Source organism: Panthera onca, chromosome D2 (genome assembly GCF_046562875.1).
Source record: "Panthera onca isolate mPanOnc1 chromosome D2, mPanOnc1 haplotype 2, whole genome shotgun sequence".
NCBI lineage: Eukaryota > Metazoa > Chordata > Mammalia > Carnivora > Felidae > Panthera > Panthera onca.
The window spans coordinates 73,066,485-73,090,739 of NC_138349.1; the positions used below are offsets into that span (position 1 = coordinate 73,066,485).

The following is a 24,255-nucleotide window of genomic DNA, read 5'->3' on the forward strand; positions in this document are numbered from 1 at the left end:
CCATCTGTCCCGTCAGCGAGGACAACGTTCCAGGCGACTGCCGAACACCTGAAATGCAGCTCATGAGACTGAGGAGGTGAACTTTTCTTTGTATTTAATTTTCCCTCATTTAAATTTACATTGCCACATGCAGGCCGGTGGCTACCCTACTGGACCCACAGGCTAGGGAGCGGTTTTAAGTTCACAGGATGGTATGTCCTGATGTGCGGCAGGAACAGGGGGGGAAAAGATTCAAGAGGGATTTCTGGGGGCGCCTCGGTGGCTCAGTCGGTTAAGTGTCTTACTCTTGATTTCAGGTCAGGCCAGATTCCAGGATCATGGGTGAGCTCAAGCCCCACGTTGGACCCTGTGTTGACAGCGTGGAGCCTGCTTGGGATTCTCCACCCCCCCACCCCCCGTCACTCCCTCCCTCGTGCTCAAAATTAATTAATTATTTATTTATTTTTAAAAAGATTTCTGAAGCACCAACTAGTAGATGCTGGCATACAAGTGGACAGATGTGGCATTAGGACTGAGTTAAGGAGGACACCAAGCTTTGTCTAACCCGCAGACTAGGTCCATGTGATAGCTTGGTACAAAGGGGAAAAGAGGGTAAGAGACATTTGTGGGGGAAGATCATCGATCCAAAATGGACTCACTTCTTTGAAACGTATCAAGAATACCCAGGGGCGCTTGGGTGGCTCAGTCGGTGAAGCGTCCAACTTCGGCTCAGGTCGACGGTTTCACGGTTCACGAGTGGGAGCCCCGAGTCAGGCTCTGTGCTGACAACACAGAGTCTGGAGCCTATTTCAGGTTCTGTGGCTCCCTCTCTCTCTGCCCCTCCCCTGCTCGTGCTATGTGTTTCTCTCTCAAAAAATACAATAAAATAAATTAAATTAAATTAAATAAAGAATACCCAGAAGATGGCTAGAAGGTGGGTGGAAAAAAGGTCAGACAGGTAAAGATTTGGAGGTCACCATCACAGAGGCAGTGAAACAAGCCACTTAGGAGGGTAGGATCACCCAGAGCGAGAGCAAACAGAAGGGACCCCAACACCTCGAAGGTATTCAGGAAGGAGAGGCCAGCCACGGCAGAGAAGAAATGTCCAAAGACAGTCACAGCATGCGAGAGAGTGGTGCACAGAAGCGGAGGGGAGAGAGAAGGGGGGCAGGGGGGGTTAGTACTCGACATGGTCACAAGGAGGGCAAGTCACAAAGGACGGGGACTGGGGCCAGCGGGAGGATTCACAAGACCAGGAACCGCAGAGTGCTGAGGGATGAGCGCACTGCTGGGTGCTGGGGGCACAGCAAGAGTCGGGCAGTCTCCTCTCGCTCAGTGATGAGGCACTCAGGCCCTGCTCCGACACCAGCTACAAGACCACACCCGCTGCAAGTCTTTACCAAGGTCATTTCTTTCTCTGGGCCCCAACAGAAACTATCAGGAAGGTTCGAAGTAAAAGGGTATCTAGCAAAAAAATAATAATAATAAAAATAAACACCTTTCAACTTCCGAAGTCAAGATCAGGAAGTTTAATGGGAACAGACATGATACGTGCCCAGTCTGCTTTACAAAGTCTCTCTTTTGGGGGCGCCTGGGTGGCTCAGTCAGTTAAGCATCTGACTTCGGCTCAGGTCATGATCTCACAGTTCGTGGGTTCAAGCCCTGCGTCGGGCTCTGTGCTGACAGCTCAGAGCCTGGAGCCTGTTTCGGATTCTGTGTCTCCTCCTCTCTCTGCCCCTCCCCTCCTCATGCTCTGTCTCTGTCTCTCAATAATAAATAAATGTTAAAAAAAGGATTTTTTTTTTAAAGTCTCTCTTTTGTCATCCTACACCTACCTGTCACCGCAACTATCTCCTTTAATACCAGTTGGTGGCACTTTTTCAAACAAATGGAGCTGATCCCACCCCAGGGGCCGAGTCCGGCAGGCAGAAAGACCCAGCACACCCGGACTCTTATCTTCAAAGGATCCCAGCAGGTTGTCCAGCATGGAGGGCACCTCCTTTGCAAGAATCCAAACCAACTGTTTTCAAATCAACTTTGTTTCCGACTCTCATTATCACTAACGAGAGGCATATTAACCCTCGGCTTAAAACTTGATTTCCTTCGCGTTCTGACTTTTAAAAAAATAGCCGTATTCATTCAAAACTCCCTCAGCTTCTCTAGGCAGTCGTATTCCTTTCTTTTCCAGCTGTCTTCTCTCCCCGAGCGCAAGCACAGGCATGGGCTCCTGTAGCACGTGCTCGATGCTCAAATAACGCACACGAGGAACAGTAACTGGGAGACGCTGAGCACTTACACGTGCCAGTAGCAGGCAAAGCACTCGTACGAGCGCCCTCCGTGAGCTCACAACCATCTTCCACAGCAGGCCTCACATCCCCATTCTGAGTTGTGCAAACCGAGGTACCACTTGCCCAAGGAAGTGCAGTGCTCAGTCACAGTCAAAGCCTAGGTCACCACAGTGCCCGAACCCCCACCGGAACGCTAGCTGTCGCCACAGATGCTGTCATGGCTTTCTGGTCCATCAGGCCGTGCTGCGTGAGACATTCAGACCACCCGTTTGTGCCTCAGACATGTGATGCTAAGAAGGGCAAGCGATTTCAAGGACATTAACGCTGGATGTATTTTAGAGGCGTCTTTTGTAGCACAGGCATGGACTTCATCATCTATTAATACTTTTCATCCACGATCGTTACAGTTTGATAGATACTAAAAACTGACTTCAGACTTGCTATTCAAACATAATTCTTAAATCGTGCTTTCATAAGTCATGTAGATAATTCACGGAGAGACAATTAGCCTTTGACACTGCACTTAATTTAATAAGCCATTCCGGAATTTTAATAGAAGCATTAACAAGCGTGAAAGAAGAATGAACTACTTTTTGAGACCTTATAACTTACAAATTAGCTAATTTTTATTTTTAATGTAAATGTCAAAAAGCCCAGTATCAAAGGGCTGGCAATGACACTGCCAAAAACACATGGATGTTATCCGAATCAAGGTATCTCTGCTCTCAAAGATAAGCAAAGAGCGACAACAGTAATTTGAGAGTAAGTGCCGAAGTCTCTAACTTAATTCTTAGCCCCACTACGAAAGAAGTCCTCATTGTTCAGGAGTACTAGCTATGAGGATTCAACAAAATAATGTATATAAAAGCATTCAGTGCCGGGGCACCTGGGTGGCTCCGTCGGTTAAGCATCCGACTTCGGCTCAGGTCACGATCTCACGGTTCTTGAGTTCGAGGCCCGCGTCGGGCTCTGTGCCGACAGCTTGGAGCCTGGAGCCTGCTTCGGATTCTGTGTCTCCCTCTCTCTCTCTGTCCCTCCCCCGCTCTCACTCTGTCTCTCTCTCCCTCAAAAATAAATAAACATTAAAAACAATTATAAATAAATAAATAAATAAAAGCATTCAGTGCCTTACCAATAAAATGTATTATTAATAGTAAAAAAATCAATCTCCTGAAAGTAGGTTGATTTAATGCCTTTATGGTATACATACATGTATTTTCTCCTATGTAACAAGTTTAAACGAAAGAAGGTAGTCAAAAGGTTAAAAATATATAGTGCTTAAACTCAACATATAGTATCAGCCAAGTAACAGTTTTCAAAGGAGATCTGCCTACATGATACTAACCTCAGATTGTAAGTGCTTTCTGATAAGTAGGTTTAGAATACATAGTAAGTACCTAATAAATATTTGCTAATTCTGGGCCTTAAATACCTCTTTTAATTATACTCAAAAGAACAAATCAAGATTATGTAATAAAATAAACCCACACTACACTGAACCAGGAAACTTTATTGACACAAACCACTTTTTTTTAAGGATACATATAACGGAGTCATAGAATTCAAATACTTTAATGCTATGTTTTTTCCTCTCACAAAATTAATATGTTCATTTTAGAAAAACTGGAAAACAAACGCGGAAAGAAAATGATAATTACACATAACCACAAGTAATAACCACTGTAAATTCTTTAATGTATCCTTGTTCTGAGAATGCATATGCATATTTAATTTTCCTGCAAAACTGGGATCCATTATATATACTGCTTAGCAAGAAAATGTTTTCACTTAATATTCTGTGCACATTTTCCCACGTCATTAAATGGCCCTATAAAACAAGATATTTAATTGATTTAAATTACTTGATCATATGGAGAATCATCATTTAATGCTTTACAGCCAGTATTTTTCCAGTTTTTCACATCATAACTAATACTGCTTTGAGGATCCTTATACATAAATCTTTTGCACCAATTGTGGTTTTTTTTGTTGGGCTGAATTCCCCACCCTATATCCCCACCCAATTATTAGCCTCTTCTTTATTAAAGGTTGCACAGAGCTTACCCTAGAAATCGTGGGAAGCAGGGCTCGCAGTACAGAAGGTTAAGGAAAACTTCAGGTTAAGGAAAACTTCACTGTCCCTTCTTTGCTTCTACTCCATTAATCTTTGACCCGGGGCCTCGGAAGAGCTGCTTCACTGAAAGTGTTCGGGCACAGGTGCAGGGTTGCTGGGTCATGTTCCCTCCCACCCGTACACCATCCATCTTCCGCCTCTTGAGGGAAACGGACAGAGAACCCGGAGGTCCAGCTTCTCCCCAGGGAACAAATGCCCATCTAGTGGGGACCCTGCTGCAGAAGACAGACCACCTGCCATAGGTACGAGTGACTTTGAAATAACAAAAATAAAACATAGGCTGGGATCCCCAGGCGTGGGGATCCCCAGGCGTGGGGATCCCCAGGCGTGGGGATCAGGGGATCAATTTTCAGTATCATCCCTTCCTCGGGTAGATCCCTTCCTCCTTAGCACAGCCCTTAACCATTTACATGTACGGGGTCCTCCTCTTAATAAAAATATATAGGAGCCCCTGGGTGGTTCAGTTGGTTAAGCTTACAACTCCTTGATTTCAGCTCAGGTCATGATGTCATGATAGTAGGATCGAGCCCCATGTCGGGCTCCGCACTGAGCGTAGAGCCTGCTTGGGATTTTCTCTCTCCCTCTCTCTCTGCTCCTCCCCCACTCACACGTGTGTGTGCACACACACTCTCTTTTAAGGTAAATAAACACAGGGGCGCCTGGGTGGCTCAGTCGGTTAAGGGTCTGACTTCGGCTCAGGTCACAATCTCACACGTCGTGAGTTGGAGCCCCACATCGGGCTCTGTGCTGACAGCTTGGAGCCTGGAGCCTGCTTCAGATTCTGTGTCTCCCTCTCGCTCTATGCCCCTCCCCAGCTCATGCGCTGTCTCTCTCAAAAATAAACATTAAAAAAAATTTTTTTTAAAATAAATTCTGTAAGAACTTCCCTATCCACTAGTAGCTACCTCCTCGCTACAGATCAGTCTTCATGACATCAAACACATTATTTAACACTAATCCACACCCCAACTTAAAGAAGAGGCAGCTGTTTTCATACACACACACACACACACACACACACACACACACACAGGAACTTCTTTTCTAATGGTTTGTATTCCACAATTTTAATCTAGTTTCTCTGAAAGCTAAGTCAGGATAATCACCCACATCAAACCTCCTGGAAACCAGTTCGAAAATTGTTGAACACGTTAAGTCACGTGACTAATCCTGATCAGGACAGTATTATGATGTTGTCAAATATAACACAAAAGTACACAAAATCCTTTTTGTTCATCAAAAGACAAATGGTCTACTACTTTACAGAATAAGTTTTCTGACCTGGCCCCCAATGACAAATCAAAGATCAAGTTGGAAATACATCATTTGTTGATTTTCAGATAAAAGCGTAAAATGATATAAACTGAACTTGCCAAATGTACTTTAAAATCTCTTCTTCCATTTCCATCAAAGTACTTCATGTCAAAGGGTCTCTCTACAATGAGTGTGGTTAAAACAAAACATAGAAACTATCTAGACACATATAATCCCCCGCAAACAGACACCATCAATCTGTCCCTGATTAGAGAAATTAATAAGCAAGGAGCAGGCAAGCTCATTTATCACATCAAGATCTCTAAAAATAGTTGACCATTGAACAGCACAGATTCGAACTGCGTGGGTCCACTTCTATGCAGATTTTTTCCAATACGGTACAGTACTGAAAACCTACTTTCTCTTCCTTATGACTTTCTTAATTTCATTTTCTTTCTCTAGCTTTACTGTAGGAATACCGTATGTGATGCACATAACATACAAAGTAAGTGTTAATCGTCATCGGTAAGGCTTCTGGTCCACAGTAAGCCATTAGTAGTTAAGTTCTGGGGAGTTAAAAGTTACATGAGGATTTTCGACTGTGTGGGGGGGTCAGCGCCCCCAACCCCCACGGTGTCCAAGGGTCAACTGCACTGATATATGTGGTATTTGTTACAAATGTGTTATGAGCATTTAGTATGAGGAACTGCTCTTTTACTGATAACTGTTACTTGGTTATGATTGTAGAACAAAGTTATGCGTGTAATTGTAATCGAAGATGTAAGGGAAGTAACATCCTTGCTAATTTTTTCAGTTTTTGTTTCATGAAATACCCGAGAGATTATACTAAGAGATCTTGGTAAACAATAAAATATTGTTTTATTCCTCTCGGGGCTGAGAGGAAGCACCATTTCAATCTCTCTCCCTAACTCTGAATTCAACAGAAGGCCAGGGCAGGTGCCTGATAAAAGTAAAATAAAGTGAATATATAAAATGAAACAGAATAAAGGCAATACAGTGGGGCAAGACGGTGGGGTGGGGAATTGGCTCTGTCCACATAGCGACCTTCACTCACATTTCAAAAATGCATTTTTTGAAAAATTCTATACGGTCTAACAATAGGCCCAAGGCACAGAGGGCTGTGGATGCTCTGTGACCTTGGACTTGTCTACCAGAAGGAGTGGGATGGTCAGCAGCAGCACTGGAGTCACAATGTCTCCACTCCAAAACGTATTACTGAAAATATTAATATTTGCATAAGACCTTTAATACTACATTTAAAGAAAAAATATTACATGTAAAGGAAAAAAAAAAAAAAGTCTTGATGGCTATAGAAGTCCCATACAAGAAGTAAAAAGCAGGGGCGCCTGGGTGGCTCAGCCAGTTAAGCATCTGACTTGGGCTCAGGTCATGATCTCGTGGTTCGTGGGTTCTAGCCCCACATCAGGCTCTGTGCTGACAGCCCAGAGCTTGGAGCCTGCTTTGGAGTCTGTGTCTCCCTCTCTCTCTGCCCCTCCTCCGCTTGCACTCTGTCTCCCTCTGTCTCAAAAATAAATAAAACATTTAAAAAAAAGGAGTAAAAAGCAAAGTTATAGGTCTTCTCTAGCAATCTCTCACTTTCACTATGGAGTCAAGGGGAATATCTCCAGGTGTCAGACATGGAGCTGTCTTCCACTGATTCTGAAAATTATTTGGAATCGAAACATTCGAAGATGAAAAACCTGTGACCAGGGCTGAGCTCTAGGAGGACCCAGCGGCCTTGGGTCCGAGGCAGGGGCCTACAGGCAATCAGGGACAAGCCTACAAAAACCTGCATTTCAGGGCCTGTTAAGCCTACATTTCCACTTAGTGCTGGGTGAAAATGTGTTCCCATGACTCGGCAATTAAAACAACAACAACAACAAAAAACTGGAACAAACAGAGACACTAACTATAAAGACAAGATGAGAAGGATCAGCCTTCTGGAAACTTCCAAGTAAGTTATGCAACTCAAGAACAAAAAAGATATAGTGGCAAAAAAAAAAAAAAAAAAAGCCTTGATGTAGGTCGGGCTGGTTCATCTGGACTTAGGGAGCACAGAATAGTATCTTTGAGGAGCCATATACTTTTTTTAACCCACAGAACATGCCCAGCATCTGAGCAACAGGAAGTCAAGACGGTTCTGAACACAAGAAAGAATCACCCAGGGGAGTAGAGGCAGGTCCAGCAGGCCTTTCTTCGGAGTCCAACAATAACAGAGAGCAGTGGGAGGGGGTGTATACAAGCCACTTCCGGGAGGATTATTAGAATATTTGTGATTTCTTTGGCATCTCCTCCCCTTCTCCCCATGAAGACGTGACCCCTGACAAGCCCTCCTCTAGAAGCCTTCCCTTTCTCCTGCAAACTAAAGGAATGAATACTGAAATCCAGGCCCCTCCTCCCTTCCAGATGCTGCAGAACACCTCACGGAACAGCGAAAGCAGAAATTGTTTCGTTGGTTTTTTGCTAGAATAGTGAATTTCTAAGGGCAAAGGCCAATGTAAATGTTTACCCATTGATGGAAAGTCAAAGCACACACATTCTAGAGGCACGTGAAGATGGGGTTTAATCAGACACCAGTAAATCACCGGGTCGGTTTTCCCTTCCTGGGGCAGAAGTTTAATATTTCAGTCAAGACGGAGTAGACACACCGTCCGTAGAATTTATATACACTTGATCTAGCCGATTCAGTTCCGCGCTGCTCTTTTGTTCGCTACAAACAAAAAGATGGAGAAAACTCCCAAACTGCCACAGTGCGAGCTGAAAACACACCATCTGCAGCTGCTTAGCTGTGGCTACTGCCCCCAAATCATGTGAGAGGCTCAAGACATACTCCTCTTCTCTCAAAGTTATCCTCAGCAGCTGTGTTCTTATCGCTCGGGAGGTTCCCTGAATCCTTCCATGCTTAAATTATTGGCAAAAATTAGCAAAATCAGCATAACCCATCTGTAACGTATCCTGAGCAGACAGCAGCAATTGAGGGGCCATGAATGATCAAAACGCCATGGTGCTCCTGTGAAAAATAAAAACCATCCAGCCTTTCCATCCTTGAAACAATTTCAAGTGTCATTTATTTCGACCAGGAGTCCTCCCCCCACTTTTTAATTTTATCAGTGCGAAGTGACAAATACAACCGAATCTCTGTGTTCTCTCTCTTCTGCAGACCTTCCTTCGGGCTCATGAACACTCCTAATCTCTAGGAAAAGAGTTCAGATCCAAAGCTGGATGCAGTCCCTCAACGTAGAGCAAGTGAGCGGAAGGAAGTCTTTTCTCCCAAACATTCCGAGGGAAATAAGTTCATGTTCAGACCGCGTGTTATGAGGTGACCCTCTGGAAGAAATATTTTGTTTGCTATGCCCAGGATTACTCTGCACATGCTTGGAAGCCACGGGATAACCCTGGAGAACACAGAACTCAGAGCCCAGGCACGGCGGCCGCATCCCACCTCCACATCCTTGGCACCCAAGGTGCACTGACCTTGCCCACCTTGAGCTCAGACAGACTCATGATCTGCTCCTCATGGTCTCCAAAGCAGCCACTTCGACCCATCAGGCTGGCCCTTCAAGAGTTTGTCAAGGTGCCGGCAAGTAGTGCGCCGTTCTTTGGGGGCAAAAGCAATGTGACGTCAGCTCTTCGGGGGGAAGGGGGGGCGGGAATCGCATGCACAGCCGTTTCCCTGCCATCTGCCCCAGGACCCCGTCACGGCTCTTCTCGGACTGGGAGCTGGCCCTTGGACTCCCGTGGAACCTGCTCCTGAATGGCCCATAAGCCGGAGGGCCCTGCAGTCATTCAAAAGGTTTCTGCTCCCAAGAAACCCTCTGGCTCCAGAATAAATGATTCCCATTATTCCATTCATCGAGTGTCTCTTAAGCCTTCTATTATGAGTCTGAATTTTAAACAGGGGACGAGGTCCTTTATTACATCTCCTAATCCATGTCCCCAGTAACATTTCTTTCAGAGTTACAGACTCTGTCTGCAATCTCATTACGAGTAGATGTTACCCTCCCTGCCTCTATCCAGAGCTAAACCGCACTTGAAGAGAGCACTGCCTCCCATTAAAAAAAAAAAAAAAATCTGAGAGAAATATTAAGAGAAGACCGACTATACTTCCAGAATGCGAGTGCCATTAGAACAACACCCATGTCTGCCCACCCCCCACCGTAACCGGAGGCCCTCCCTAGAACCGTGCCCGGCACAAAAGGGAGTGCGGTAAGTATAGGACAAACGAGGCAAGACATGTGCGTGCCCACTGCTCCACGGGCAGGGCCAAGGTCACCGTACCGGAACATACACCAGTCCTGCTGACGAAAACTTAACTAGTTTGTGACCAGCTAGAGAGGTTTAGCAACTCAGAGCTTCAGTAATAGTGGGCCTTCCGCAAAAGGCACGGTTAATTTATTTCCGGCATTTTGCGGGGGGCGCCTGGGTGGCTCAGTCGGTTAAGCCTCTGACGCTTCCTTTCGGTTCAGGTCGTGATCTCACAGTTCATGGGTTCAAGCCCCACATCAGGCTCTGAGCTGACAGTGTGGAGCCTGCTTGGGATTCTCTCTCTCTCTTTCTCTCTCTCTCTCTGCCCCTCCCCCCATCGTGTTTGCTCACTGTCCAAAATTTTAAAAAGGTAAATTTAGCAATGTAGCATTTTATTTTTAAGCAGCTAGGACTTTATTTCGCTAACTGGTATCGACTCACGGCAGCTGATTTAAAAAATCTCATTTTGTAGGTTTTGTTGGTTAGTCTCCTCTATCTAGTGTCCGAAAACTGAAGTCAGGACATTTCGGCTTTAATAATTTATTGCAATGGAACTAGAAATTATTCCTCAGAGATGCCTTACAAAATCTTCATCTTTTAAAAGTTAATCACAAAGGTCAAGAATAGACTTTGCAAAAGTAAATAGATGGATTTTCTTTTACCTAAAATTTTCCAAGTAGCACACATAAATAAGTAAAGGAATCGTGTGTCGATCTAAATCTTCAGAAGCAGAGGGCTCGGCTGAAAGCTTCGCACCGGCCTGAGCCCACCAGGTGGCAAATGTCTGCAAACTGGCCAGAGGCGCGCCTGGTCTCCCCGAACACACGGGCGGGAGGTTAAGAAAAGACCCAGTGAGAAAAACGACCAAATTAAGTGTAAAAATCACATCCCTGTTCAGAAAGGGGAAGATGAGGCTTAAGAAAAACACACAAACACCCGAAAGAAATTGCTCCTAAAATCCCTTGACGATCCCACCTTCGAAAACAGCCCGAAACCAAGGGGAAAGGCCGCCTGGTGCGGTGATGCATTTAAAAGCATATAGCCAATCAGGAAAACGTTATGCTGAGCGAAAGAAGCCTTAACCCAAAAGAGTGCATCCTGCAGGATTCCATTTCTATGAAGTTCAAACACGGGCAAAACTTATCTATGGCGAAGAGAAAAAAGTACAACAGTGCAGCAAAGTGTACTGATGGGTACCATTATTTTCAAATGCATCCCCCAAAACTGGACTGCTGCATGGATATGCGTGCAGCAAATATAGTAAAATGCCAACACCTTACACGACCTAGGTGGTGGATATATGGTGCCCACTGTACTACAGCATTCTTGCAACTTCTCTGCGTGTCTAAAAATCCACGTGATAGGGGCACCTGCGTGGCTCAGTCGGTTAAGCGTCCGACTTCGGCTCAGGTCACGATCTCGCGGTCCGTGAGTTCAAGCCCTGTGTCGGGCTCTGTGCTGACAGCTCAGAGCCTGGAGCCTGTTTCAGATTCTGTGTCTCCCTCTCTCTCTGACCCTCCCCTGTTCATGCTCTGTCTCTCTCTGTCTCAAAAATAAATAAACGTTAAAAAAATTTTTAAAAATAAAAAAATAAATAAAAATCCATGTGATAAAAAACCTGAGGGGAAGTCTACAGTGATGATGTTGAGATCTCTTGTTTTAGAGTTTACAGGGGAATGCAAATCTTAGCTAGCACTTTCTACTACTTCGTGGCACTTAAAAGTGACAGAGAGCTATGGCAAGAGGGCATGGACGGTAACTCAACACAGCAGAGAGACCCCGGCCGGCGGGGGACCAGTGCTCCACAGGGTAAATGCTCGGCCCGCAGCCATGCTTCCCAAGCCCTGCTGCCTCGGTTTACAAGTCTGATTACTCATGGGGTGCTTGGGTGGTTCAGTCGGTTAAGCATCCTTTTTTCTTTTTTTAATGTTTATTTATTTTTGAAAGAGAGACACAGAGCGTGACTGGAGGAGGGGCAGAGAGAGACACAAAATCCAAAGCGGGCTCCAGGCTCCGAGCTGTCAGCACAGAGCCCGACGCGGGGCTCGAACTCACGAACCGTGAGATCGTGACCAGAGCCAAAGCCAGATGCTTAACCGACTGAGCCACCCAGGTGCCCCAGCATCCTGACTCTTGATTTCAGCTCAGGTCATGATCTCACGGTTCCTGGGATCGAGACTCACATCGGGCTCTGCGCTGAGAGCGTGGAGACTGTTTGGGATTCTCTCTCTCCTTCTCTCTCTCTGCCCCAACCGCCACTCATTCTCTCTCTCAAAACAAATATACAAGTAAGTAAATAACTGAAACTTAAAAAAAATAAAAAATAAAAGTTTGATTACCCAGAATAATTTTTCAAATAAGTCACTCTGGTCAACCAATCACCAAAAGTTATAAATTCCTAAAGTCTTAAAACATGTGACCTTGGATCACAACTGTAATACTGGTGTGTATATTTTCTACACAAACAGCTGAAACAGATTCAATAATTTCATACCAAAACGCCATGGTCAAAAGGCACAAACTCCCAGTCATAAAATACATAAGTTCCGAGGACGTAATGTACAGAGTGGTGTTATAGTGAATAATACGGGACAGTTAAAGGACTTCAAAGTTGCGAAGACAGATCTTACAAGGTGTCATCCCCAGAAAAAAAAAATTGTGACCAGACTTACTGTGATCATTTCATAGCACACAGAAATGCCAACTGTCATGTGGTACACCTGAAACTAATATGATGTCATCTATATACCTCGATGTTAAAAAAAATAAATAAAGCTCATCATTTACTTTCGATATTTTTTCCTTCAGGTGTATGACATAACCTTTAACAAATTACAGTGGGGGGGGTGGAGATCAGATTGACTACCTCACGTGACAGACGAGTGAGTTAACCACCATGTCAAAAACACGGTCCGTCACTTCTCCTTGAGGTCGCTTTTATCACGAAATCCGTTTTCGGGGTTGCAAAACCTAAACCAGGCAAGGAGGTGAGTTTTGTTTCAGGCAGAGGGAGTTGTTGTAGACAACACTGGGTTCAAATGAACAACTAAGTGTGATGGGTTTACTTGCATTGGCCGGTCTCTACAGAGCCCGGAGTGTCCTTGTGTCTAAGGGCCCCTCGCAGAAAATTCAAATCCTAACCATTTGCCAAAGCATAACTTGGCTCCTGCCTTCTTCTGGAATGTTCTCTCGACTAGGCAACCCGCTCTATGCTCAGCAGCCCACGGGGCCTTCAAGCCACAGAGCCCGGCTGTCCCAGGGTCTCACCCAGTAAGCCAGCCCATTCTCTTCCACGATGGGGGCCCGGCTGTTAAACCCTTCTCTTAAATTTCCGAATCAGGAACATGAGGAAGTTTGATTCGAAGACGACCAGAAGGGCCCTCTGAGGCCGGAAATGCTACGAGTCCGTTAATTCTCTGATGGTGCCGGATGCTCACCCGGAGCCCAGGAGGGAACGAGGTAAGTGGCCCCTGCCCCCATGGGTGTCACACCCCAGGATGCCTCCCGCTAACTGGGCAACCTCAGAATGCCAGCGTTTATAGAGGCCTTGGGGATCCTTGTTTTGAAACTGGGTTACGCTCGCTGTCTAGGAAGCGAAGTGAGGTCGGGATGGCCACAAAGCAACCCCTCCCTGCCACCTCCCTCTCCTGCAAGAGCCAGAAAACTCTACTCTGCTCTTCTATACGATGCTCCAAACTGGTCTCCAAAAATTCCCATCTTTCTCCTCAGTTTTGCCTCTTCCAGAAAAGGAGAAGGCAGAAGCGGCTGGGTGCTGAGCCAGCCAGCGCCGGCGGGGAGGGCAGGGAGAAGCAGAGCGTGTTGTCATCGGGGTGGGGGGGGGGGGCCCGCAGAAGGCGAGAGCCTCTGTTTACACTTGCCTCCGTCCTCCACACCTCCCACGGCCCGGTGCCCTCGGATACGGATCTGTTGAGGGACTGGCACAGAAAACCAGTGAGATCAGAGGCGGTGTCCCCTGGAGCCCCGCGCGGGCCCTGCCCCAACTCATCTCACCGCTCACATTCGGTGCCAGCCCGGCATCGCCTCTGCCAGCCCATCGCGCAGGGAGCCGAGGACCGCGGTGCCGGGCCCGGAGGATGGATCTGGAAGGCTCCCCGCCACCAGACGCACAGCGACAGCAGTCATCAGACATCACCCAGATTTAACTGCCCTAAAATTAGCAGACGGAGCAAAGTAGTTACCGCCGTGATTGCGTCAGAGCTCCGCTCCCTGGCCAGCTGCCAGTTTTAAACAAACCGTCCCGCATGCTCCAACCAGGGAAACAATATTTTGGAAGCGAGCCAGCCAGGCATGTCGGCGAATGTTCCAATTCTAGCTTTGCTATTAATGTTTTATAATTCAGTGACAAGGTGAACAAAGTCTGTATGGGCTGCATCTGCAAGGGGGTTATTTTCTTTGTTGGAAGCACTTATTCTTTGGGTGAGTAAAGTACCGTGGACGGATCCTTTTAAATATTTAAATGCCTGAAATTTATTTAGGGATTCACACTGAACTGGCTTCAACACAGATTATGCAAATCTGGCAAAGTATAAATGCAAAACAAAAACTGTTTTCCCCTTATACTTCTTTGAACCCTGGCAAAGAGGCGGGGAGCCAGAGAAATTGTCCCACTCCCTTCCCAACAAAAGACAGGTAGCCAGATTGGATCAGAAGGGCTACCTCTCCGCGAATTACGACATTTCTCCTGAAGAAGAGACCATCCACCGGCTAATAAAACTCAGACTCCTCAGCCCAACGCTGGGCCACCGTTTTCCCCCTTTCAGGGACAGCTGGCTGGAGTCCGCCATTCTCCTGTGCACACACCTTCTCTACTCACTCCCTCCTTCCATTCACTCCTTCCGTGATCTCTGGAGACCAACCACACCTCACAAAGCAGATGGGAACAGAGGAAAGCGGCCTGTAGCTGGAGCGGAGAGACGGGGCTTCAGGTCTAAGACTAAGAAGACTCAAGGACACCTGGGTGGCTCAGTCGGTTAAGCGTCCGACTTCTGCGCAGGTCATGATCTCGCGGTTCGTGGGTTCGAGCCCCGCGTCGGGTCGGGCACCGACAGCTCAGAGCCTGGAGCCTGCTTCAGATTCTGTGTCTCCCTCTCTCTCTGTTCCTCTGTTGCTTGTGCTTTGTCTCTCTCTCTCTCAAAGGCAAATAAACCTTTTAAAAAAAAATTTTTTTAAGACTAAGAAGACTCAGAAAAGCATGTGTTCTCCCCGTAAACCTTAGTTTTTGTGTTAGTGAAAGGGGATCATCCCATCAGCTTACAAGGGTCTGGTTCAGTATGTGAGAGAACACCAATGAAAGTTCCAGCACAATGGCTGTCTTTTACATTTATTTTCAAGAATACCTCCCCCCGATTCTCTATTTTGTTAAGTCAAAAACATTAGTCTCCCTCACTCTTACCAACACATAAAAGTTTTTAAATAGGAACATTGATGCATTTTTCCAAGCAAAAGGCTTCCCATGACCCTCCAGTAAGCAGACTTGGTTGGTAAATGAGGTGATTCTATTATTATTTAGATGACTCTCTCAGTCCTGCCTCAAATCTCATCATAGTACCTCTTAACACAGAAATGTACACGCACAGGACTTAGGATGACACCCTCCTGAGTTCATGGAATATAGGAACTAATACTGTATCAGGATATTGAACGTAAAAGACTTTCACCTGTAAAATGAAAACTACACTTCCTGAGCACCGACTACCTTTAAGGCATAAATATCTCTCTGATAAAGTGCTAAGTCAACAAGAGGTGTCCAATGTTCTAGTGATGAGCTTTCAAAAATCACTGTTTCCTCTAGAAATTACCATGGCTGACGGGCCGACAGGCAAAAGACTTTACAGATGAAACGGCACAATTCAGAAATCATTTCTTTTCAGGTATGTTTACGAAGGAGCCCACACCAGGGTTTTTAAGTGACCTGTAGCCTCACCGGATTCCATCAGGGCTGTGCCCTTGTCAGTCTGGAGACTCTGAAACCTGGGATGGGTGCAGACCACATGCTCTCAGGAACAGGAGGACAACCCCCAGGGTGCCCTGCGTCCCCAGAATCACAGCCCTGGAGCAGGGCTATAAACGTCCTAAAGGAACAGCTGGGCCTCTGCTCTCACCCTCTTCAGAAACTACTTACTACTCCCCTTTCACTAGCTTGGTGTCCAAGTTCAATCACAGGTCCTTTCAGATGGAAATGATTTCAAATGGAAGTATAAAAGGCTGTTGAGGGGTGCCTGGGTGGGGTGGCTCAGTCGGTTAAGTGTCCGACTTCGGCTCAGACCATGATCTCATGGTCCATGGGTGCCGGCCCCGCGTCGGGCTCTGTGCCGACAGCTCAGAGCCTGGAACCTGCTTCAGATTCTGTGTCTCCCTCTCTCTCTGCCCCTCCCCCGCTCGTGCTCGGTCTCTCTCTTGTCTGGCAAAAATAAATAAACGTTAAAAAAAATTAAAATACAATGCTGAGGCTGGGGGGCTGGCTCAGTCAGTAGATCGGGTGACTCTTGATCTTAGGGTCGTGAGATCAGGTCCCGCGTTGGCTGTGGAGCCTATTTAAAAACACGGGGCGCCTGGGTGGCTCAGTCAGTTGGGCATCCGACTTCAGCTCAGGTCACGATCTCGCAGTCTGTGAGTTCGAGCCCCGCGTCGGGCTCTGGGCTGACGGCTCAGAGCCTGGAGCCTGTTTCAGATTCTGTGTCTCCCTCTCTCTCTGCCCCTCCCCCGTTCATGCTCTCTCTCTGTCCCCAAAAATAAATAAACGTTAAAAAAAAACTTAAAAAAAAAATAAATAAAAAAAATTAAAACAATATACACATACACACACTCTTCGTGTCAGGCAATGCTGAGTGCTGTGGATTAAGATCCAGCAGACAACAGGGGAGCAGAGAGTGCACAGGAGGGAGAGTGAAGGGGAGGTGCTAGTTTAGCTGGGTAGCTGCAGCACCAAGGCTCTGGAGAGGCCAGGTGGCTGGGCTCCCTTAACTCCCTCGCAGCAGGAGCTGACATGTGCTAGCACGGTAGCCAATGATACACGAGCCGAACTATACTGTACTTCCAAATTTGTTTTTACGCTTCAGAAGTTTCTGGATGAGAAAATGATTACTTACGTCCTTCTATCCTGACTGTGGGCCTGGTGGGGGCTGTGTGTGACAGTATGGTGCCTCCTCAACAGCTGAGTTCAACCAGAAACGTTCCAGAAAGAACAGTATCCCCCAGGACGTTATCTACTCCCTACCCAAATTAAACCCCTAAAGAACCCACAGCAATTCTGGAAGAGAACAGGCCAAAGTTAAAAAAAAAAAAAAAAAAAGTTCTCAGAAAAGGAACAAATATAGTAAACAGAGGGCCCGGTAAGGATAGAGTCTGTCTTAAACTTCCCTCACAGGATGCTGACAGGCCCCTGAGAAACTGCTTCCAAACAGTCATGAACTCTAAGCTGAAGAGAGTGGTGGACAGAACACGGGTCTCCAGACTGGGGGCCACGCATTTCGAAGGGTAACAAGACAGCCCTTAAGGTGCAAAAGGAAATACTCCATTTCTATTTCTTTTTAATGCCACCCTTCTTCAAATGTGCATTTCTGTGTTTTATAACGTCTGTATCTTAGCATGATAAATTTACATGCATGCAGGTGTATATACACATAGGCACAAACACACAGACACAGACACGTATATTTGCACAGGCATACACACACATTTATTTAGACGGTGATTTTGTACGGAAAGGGTACGCACGCTGAAAAAAATTTAGAAACCCCACTACAAAGAAATCACTGTTCCTTGGATTAAGGTATTAAACACTCAAACGAAAGCTTTTGTCCTTTATGAATAATTAAAACTGTTAATTCCTAAAATTACTTATTAGAAACTTCAGTACAAAGAAGACTGTATCCCAGAGCTATTCCTGAGCCACGTGAACACCCACTGTCCAACCAGGAACCAAATGCATTATCAAGGCCCCTGGAAGACGGAAAGCCAGCATCGTGCTGACTCTACAGGCCACTACGCCCCAAGCACTGCCATCAGAAATGCTTTTTTGAGTCTCCAGAAATAGTTCATCCCGGCATACATAATTTTTTTATTTATCCAAGAGTTCTTGCTTTCCACAGGAACAATTTTTAACATTGGCTCTCTACCTAGATTTTTTCTACTGATGAGTAACTGAATGCACAACCCAACAGCCTGCTCGGGCAACTCGGATTGCTCGAACAGCTCGACCAACGAGGAGCTTCTTCCAGATTTAGCAAATATGCGAAAGTGAAAAATATGGAGTAATCCCACAGGCAGAGCTGAACAAGCCCCTTCGGACTAAACGTATGTTCGGGGAACAGGAAGGGAAGAGTATTAGAACGCTGAGAAAATGGGGAAAGCTCACGGTTCTCTTACCCACTACCCGAAAGTAACACAAAATAAAGTAATACCCAGCTCCAAAATAAGTTCAGAAAGTCCAACAACATTCCGATTTTTCCCACAGGCTTTTCAGTGCCTAAGACCTCCAGAGGTCACAGGTCACAGTGGGGCCCTATTTTCTAAGTCATTCAGTCAGTCAGTCATTAAAATATTTCTTAATCACCAACCATGCAGAGCACAGTTCTAATTACCAGGGACACACTAAAATTGAACTCATTTCTGTCTTAGAATAACCTGGTCAGCAGAAGTAGCCAAGAAGGCTTGACAGCCTCTTTCAGGATGTCTGGAAAAGGCAGAGAGATCGGAGCCAGCTGGTAAGAAATTAGGTGCGTTAGGACTTAACGATAACCGAGAGTGATTCCTTATAAAGCTAGAAGCTTCCAGAGCCACTATTCATGGCTGAGCCAGTTTGACAATTTCATCCCCGACTTAGGTAGAGATAAAAAACAAAAAACAAAAAAAAAAAAACAGTCTGATGTTCTAAGCAAGCAGCCTTCCTCTGGGAGGGCAGACAAAGGTGCTAACCAACAGAATCAAACTCCCAAGAAGCACCCGGGGTAGAACCAGCTAAAATAAAGGAAAATGAAGCACCATAGATGTTGGGTCTTGCAGCGACGTTAGTGCAGGAAGGCCAACCATGGCTAGTGGCAGTATGTGATTAACGACTCAGGGGTTTTAGTGAACAGGAAACTCACTGAGTCTGGGTAACGTGGCCACCAAAAAAAAAAAAACAACAAACAATTGAACGCAGGCCTGGACTCTATCAGTGCGAGTGGGACACGCAGGCTGAGGGAAGGGTACTCCTACTCTGCCCAGGTCAAGCTGAGTGGGAGGCCTTCAGTTCGGGGTCCGAGTGTGACAGGTGGTGCTCAGTGAATAACTGAAATACCTCTCTAGAAAGATCTGTTCCACGGGCCACCAAGGGAGTAGAATGCAAATAAACAGGAAGAGTTCAATTTCAGTGCTGTGGGTAAAAAACACTCGTCTAGGGGCTCCTGGGTGGCTCGGTCGGTTAAGCGTCTGACTTCGGCTCAGGTCATGATCTCACGGCCCGTGAGTTCGAGCCCCGCGTCGGGCTCTGTGCTGACCGCTCAGAGCCTGGAGCCTGTTTCGGATTCTGTGTCTCCCTCTCTCTCTGCCCCTCCCCTGTTCATGCTCTGTCTCTCTCTGTCTCAAAAATAAATAAACCTTGAAAAAAATAAAATAAAAAATAAAATAAAAAATAAAAAAACACTCGTCTAGTAGTCAAAAACCTCAGAAGGGTGGAGCTCTCCACCCCTTCCAGGCAATGTTCAGGTATTGCTGGAAAACCACTCGTAGGGCATTATTAAGAGATCCCCGCATCACAGAAGGGCTGGACTGCGATTTCCAAACACTGGTCCTCAGTGAACTTTTCACTGGCCCGTGCAAAAGGAAAAAGTGTCCATGTCTGGGAGGGTATATATGCACAAGCGGGATAATTAAAGAAAAAAAAATTTTTTTAATGTTTATTTTTGAGAAGGGGGAGACAGAGCGTGAGTGGGAGAGGGGCGGAGAGAGGGAGACACAGAATCGGAAGCGGGCTCCAGGCTCTGCGCTGTCGGGCCCGACTCGGGGCTCGAACCCGTTGAACCGTGAGATCATGACCTGAGCCGAAGTGGGGACGCTCAACCGACTGAGCCACCCAGGCGCCCCTCATGTGGGATAATTTTAACAAATGTCTTCTCTGGAGGGGAAGAACCTTCCTGTCTGAAGGCATGCGTACTCTTTCTTCCTTTTGCGGGGTGGGGTGGGGTGGGGAGTGGGGTATAAACTAATACACTTTGATGAAATGCATCGAAAGTAGATAGGAACTGATGTTGTTAATTTTCAGTATGTTCGTGTAGCAACACTGCATCCTGGGGGGCTAGGCGGCGGGGGGGGGGGGGGGGGGGGATATCATGGAACTGGGTTATGCTAAATATGAAACCTCTCAAAAACAGAACCTCTCCTGTGGGTCAGATCTGGCTCTCTCCAACCACTCTTGGGACCCAAAGTTTATGAATCAAGTCCAGAAAGGATTGAAATCATTTATCTCTGAAGTTAAGAAGCATTTAAAGTCCTATTATACTGTTATCTCTCCTTCAAAGGGGTCACAGTGACATGTGATTGGAACAGAAAAGCGATTTCTGCCTCACTGATTCCAAGGTAAACCAAGTAGCTAGAACTCTCAGGAATGTTCACATACAAACACACCGTAAGGCAATGAACGCAAGACACAATCATGAAAAACGATGAACTGTCACAGTGAGTCCTTTGCATTACGCTAATACCTTCGTTTTAAATGTTCAAGAAATCTAAAATATTGCTGCTGAAAGGGATCATGGAAATACTTTATCCAAACTCATTTGTGACAGGCAATAGAAGGAGGAAAGTAGAGGTTCCTGTTCCTCCCGCCTAAAGCTCTCCCTAGTCTTTCACCCTGCAAGGGAATTAGGTACAATAATAGATGCAGAAAAATCTGGAACACGGTTCCCTGCATTCAGGGAACTGTACATTGTATCTCAGAACTGTACATTGTATCTCACTCAAGTTCAAAACAGGAAAAAAAAACTGCTTTGCTTTTCAGTTAATAGTAACAGTCTAAAGTTTCTTCAAGTTCAGCGCATCTTTGAAAAGATAAGTAATCCTAAACCACCAGGACAAGCAGATCATAAATGCAAAGACTCGATGCCTTCCTCAATCTCGAAAAGAAAAAAACAAAAGAAAAAAAAAAAAAAATCTTGCATTTATCAGTTATGGCTGGGATTCAGATAGGGGGCGGTATCCACTCAAACATATAGTCCTTTGCAAAGTGTGCAGTAAACACAGTCCCTTTTAAACTAGTTTTCATGACCAAACCCAATACTTTTAAACCAGTTTCAATTACCAGACAGTTGCCCTTTCAAGGTTAGTGAATATTTCCTCACATTGAAGAACAGACAGATTTTCAAAATGAATAACCCACTATTCCCTCCTCTGCCTCAGGTAAAAAGATCCCCAAGGTGGACAGGTGTTTACTAAGCTCAGGTATCGAGGAACCCTTTAAAATGCCATTCCAGTCTCAAGGTGGGGGGGGGGCAACTTACAAGCCCACAGTACACAGCTTTAACTACAATAAACCTCATAAAAGCCAAATCACGATGCTCTGATAATTCCCATCACATTCCATAAAATGAAACCTCTTTGAAAAAGGCAAACATTCAAAAACACAAGCATCTGATGAAAAATATACACTTAAATCGGCTGGGGAAAATCTGCAGCCCCTACCCCAAAGCCAGGAGCTCTACCTCCCTACCTGCAACGTATGTTATTTTCTCTTATTTTCCAGACCAAATGCTTATACTGCTTCTTACCCAAGTTCATTTCACCCCATCTATAGGTAGCATGTGGGTACTGATAAAAGCTGTTTCTGATTCCATTTCCTACTTCCCAGATGTTTGCTAGAGTTTTCTTTTTTTTTCTTCAGCTATTTATGAATACACTCCAATTTAGAACAAACAAATTCAACATGTCATATTTTAAGCTGGGCAAGACACACAATAAATGGCAGCTATAAAATAAGTCCAAGATATTTCTCCAGCTTATGAACAAGTATGCCTACCGAGGCAAGATTTGGACAGGCTGCCACGGTCTTGGTCTAGGAAAAAAAAGTACTTAAAATGTATAACTGAGAACCTGCTGTTGCTGATTACCTACTGGCTACAGTAATTCTCATAAAAGGGGTTGTGCTTGGAAATCAAAAACCAAGTGTCAACCGGGAGAAAGACAGAAAGACGTCTCTACCAAATTCTTGTTATGAATCATGCATATATATACTTCCAGCTACACGCATCACTGAAACCTTAGGAAGAATCAATGATTTTGTACACAAAACTCAAGATTGAAGACTGCACTTTCTCACGAATAATGTTGTTTTATACCTCTCTGAATCAAGCAGTGAACTCCTAAGTTAAAAAAGTGAAAATATGGTCTAAATCCAGTCCTCGAATATATTCCTCAAACAAAAACATGAAAACAGACATCCTTAAATTTGTGACTAAAAATGGTGACCAAGTTGTCTCTTGAAATTCATCTTTAAGAATGCCAGAAATAATGACACTTTTTGAAGTGGAGATAAACGTTTGTTTTATACAGAAGTAGTATATTTCAAAGAAAGCAACAGTTCTGGAGATTTTTTCCCCCTCCCATCACTAATTGCAAAACTGGAAAAATTGCAACCTGGATTGCAGATAGGCAACTCAAAAGCGCAGTTTACAAATGCCCGTCATAAGAAAGCCATCTAGTGTTAACATTTAGAAATGAAAGCTGCAGACAAAAGAGGCAAAGAAAAGAAAAATCTTAGTGACTATTTTGAACTTACTGAGAGCAAACCTATGAGAATCGTCAAGATTCTTTGTTTAAAAAAAAAAAAAAAAAGGGCCATCATCATGAAAACCAACTCCTAAGCTAAACAAAATCCAAAACATGTACTATTTCATTTTGACCAAAATCATGTTTTGGTGACCACAATTCCGTGACCAATGCACTTGATTTTTCCAATACTCACGCTGGAGTCATCTTGGGCTGAATTAATTTAACTGAAGCAGGTTAATGATGACAAATATCTCCCAGAGGGGTAATGCCAAGTTGTTTTCTCTTCCCCAGAAGCATCGGCTCTCGCTTGCAGATGATGAACTGAAATTGATTCTTTGGGTTTGTGGCACGGTTGAAAATTAATCTATAGGCGCTCGTGGGGATACTCCCAGGACGTGGTCAAACTAGCTTTAATAATATGGGGGGACCCGAGAAGGCCCGGGAGCGGAGGATGGAGCGAGGCACGGAGGCCGGAGAGGTGGCAGAGCGGTCGGGACCCCAAAGGGTGGTCGCGCCGAGTTAGAAGGGCGCTCGCCGCGCCTCGGGATCTTACAAAAGAGGGAGCGGGGCCCCCGCCGCCGAGAGCGCGCGCCGGGGGCGCACACCTTCCCGGGGGAAGACACCCCGCAGCAAGTTCAGCAAGTAACCCCGCCCGGCGCGCCGGTGCACAGCGTCCCGCAGCCTTTCATCTTCGCTCTCGGGTTAGTCACAGAGGAGTTGCTGCGCACCGAGAGGAGGTCCTCATTAGTGCTCGTGTCACCAAGACGGGAATAACCTTTCTGCCGATCGATAACTTTGAGAGAACGAGCGGCGGCGGCTCCTCTTCCACCCGGGGCTCGGAAGCGCGGGCGCGTCTGCCAGCCGGACCCCCCGCCCCGCGCCCCTGCCCTGCCCCCGGCCCGGCCCGGCCATCAGCCCCCGAAGCGCTCCCGGGGCAGCCCCTGCACCCCGGGACAGTCCTCGCGGAGGCCGTGCCCAGACACCACCCGAAGGCTCCCGAGCGGATCCCGCCTCGCTCCCCGTCCGCTCGCCCGACACGCACCTCGGAGACGCAGTCCGCCGGGACCTGCTACAGCCCACGAGCGCGCGGCGGCGCGTACCGGGGCCGCCGCCTCGCCGCCCGCCGCTGCCCGGGGCTGCCCATCGGCCCGGACTCTGCCGGCGCCGGGCTCCGGCGGGAGGCGGCCCGGACCCGCCGGCTGCGGCTGGAGCTGTCGGCCTGCGCTCGGGCGGGCGGGCGGCCGGGGCGGGGGCGCGGCGCTGCTCCTCCTCCTCCGTCGTCCTCCTCCCGCTCCGCCGGCTCCTCCCGGGCTCCCGGTCTGCCGAGCCGGCTCCCGACGCCGCCGCCCGCCCGCCCGGCGGCACCGCCCCCCGCCCGCTCTGCGGCCTCCCATTGGCCGCCGCCTGCAGGCCCCCTCGGCCCCGCCCCGCGATTGGGCGCGGGCGCCGTCCGTCCCGCCGCCCCGCGGGGCTCGGGGCTCAGCCGGTGCGCGGTTCCCAGGCCCCGCGGCGCGCGAGAGCGGCGCGTCCCGGAGGGGTTCGGGCGCCCTTCCCCGCGAGGGGGCTGCG

The 24,255-nt window shown here is 46.8% G+C and overlaps 1 protein-coding gene across 7 annotated transcripts in view; it reads right to left on the minus strand.

Moving 5' to 3' along the window:
• SIPA1L2 (signal induced proliferation associated 1 like 2) overlaps nt 1-24,014 on the minus strand; it is a 222,928-nt gene extending 198,914 nt beyond the window's left edge. For 6 of the 7 annotated variants that reach the window (XM_060642826.3, XM_078434223.2, XM_078434226.2 and 3 more), the window contains exon 1: nt 23,729-24,014. The gene's annotated coding sequence lies outside the window, so the exon portion shown is untranslated. Of the gene's footprint in view, nt 1-13,932; nt 14,074-23,728 lie in introns of those variants that run through there. The other variant, XM_078434222.2, reaches the window with a different exon arrangement.
• Between the last annotated feature and the right edge of the window lie 241 nt (nt 24,015-24,255).